Below are 2,050 nucleotides of genomic sequence, written 5' to 3' on the forward strand. Positions count from 1 at the left end.
ACTTAGCATAATGCCCTCAAGGTCCATCCATGTTGTCGCATATGGCAGGATTTCTTTCTTTTTATGGCTGAATAATATTCCATTATGTATGTATGTGTATAAATATATCTCACATTTTCTTTGTCCATCAGTGGACAGGTTGGTTGTTTTCATATCTTGGCTATCGTAAATAATGTTGTAATGAACATGGGGGTGTGGATATCTTTTCCAGTTAATATCTGAATTTCTGAATCAGATGGTAGTCCTATTTTTAATTTTTTGAGAAACCTTCATACTGTTTTCCACAGCGGCTGCACCAATTTACATTCCCACTAACAGTGCACAAGTGTTCTTTTTTCTCCATATCCTCCCTAACCTTTATTTTTTATCTTTTTAATAATACCATAAGTATGATAGTGAAACAGCAGCAAAGCAGATGGTAAAAATAAATTTGTGGCCTATAATAAGTCAATTTCCCTGATTATAAAAATATTAACCGTGTTGTGTTGCCATCTTCCAAATATCAGATGTTAAATCTGGAGAAGGAAACACATCTTTCAGAACCATGAGTATTGTCCAGGCTCGCTCTATTGCTCAGATGGGCCGAGTGGAGTTTTTAATTTTAACAAAGTTCAACTTAATCAATTATTTCTTTCCTGGATCATAATTTTGGCATTGTATCCAGAAAGTCATCACCCAACACAAGGTCAGTTAGATTTTCTCCTATGTTATCTTCTGTGTGTTCTATAGTTTTGTATTTTACATTTAGAACTATAGGCCATTTTGATTTAATTTTTGTGCAGGGTGTAAGGTCTGGGTCTCAATTCTCTCCCTCAATCTCTCTCTCACTCTCTTTTTTTTTTTTTTTTTTTTGCCTCTGGGTGTCCTGTTGTTCCAGCCCCATTTGTTGAAAAGACTGTTCTTTCTTTTGCCATTTAATTGCCTTTGCTCATTTGTCAAGGATCAGCTGACTATATTTGTCTGTGTCTATTTCTGGGCTCTCTATTCACTTCCATTGATCTATTTGTCTTATTGCTCAGATTGGAATTTCAGTGGAATTATTGGACAATCCTTCTCAGCAGACAAAGGCAAAGCTGTCAGAGACTCAGCTAATTCGTTGACTTGATTCACACAAAAGAGGCTGGACAATTTCTGCAGTTTTGCTTCATTATTTGCTGTCACTCAGGGCTCAGATGATACCAAGGCCATCTGAAATGTTTATTCAGGCAAGTGTGGTTCTGAATGGCAAGAAAGACAACTAGCACAAAATCTCTTTTGGAAAACAATTTGAATAAAGTCATTTTTAAAGGATTCTGAAACTTACCATGTTGTGAACATAACACCATTTAAAAGTGAGAGACGAAAACGCTAATGAAGCTTCAGTTTAAAAACATCTTCATGATTCCTTCATGAGAGGAAATTTTACAAAATAAAAAGTATGGAGTAATGAAAATAATGAAACATGTTGATCATTTGTTACTTTTTTCTTTAACTTAAAATATTATTTAGAATCAAAACATTGTATTTGTTTTGGATAAATGCATTACTTACTTGAAATCAAAGCATAGCCACTAAAAAAAACCCAAGTTATAAGAGGCATAGTTTGATTTACTGTGTTTAGCACTATTGACCAAAATTTAAAATTCTAGCTTCCTGAAATAAGTATTTCATGAGTTATTTATTTTTAGGAAGAAGCATTTCAGGAACAATCTATAAATAAGGGTTGGGTTTCAATTCCTCTTTACCTACCCCTATAACATTCTCTTCTTTTACGATAAAATATAAAACATACAAAAAAAATTCCATTCGAATAGGCTCCTTTCTGCATTTTTTTGCATAAGAACTACATTAGATAAATTACAAAGGTCAACCAAATTGTGGTTCTTTCCTACTTTGTAAGATTCTAAGACATTTTATAATTCACATCACAGAAATAAGGAAGAAAATCTTCAATAAACTCTTCCCAATTGTAGAAATTTCCTCATGGAAAGGAAACTACCACAATGTTATACTCTGGCTAAATGAGGGTTGAAAGTCAACGATCTGAACTCATTTTTCAAATGTCCTCAGG

This window comes from Camelus ferus, chromosome 15, assembly GCF_009834535.1.
Source record: "Camelus ferus isolate YT-003-E chromosome 15, BCGSAC_Cfer_1.0, whole genome shotgun sequence".
In the NCBI taxonomy this organism is placed as follows: Eukaryota; Metazoa; Chordata; class Mammalia; order Artiodactyla; family Camelidae; genus Camelus; species Camelus ferus.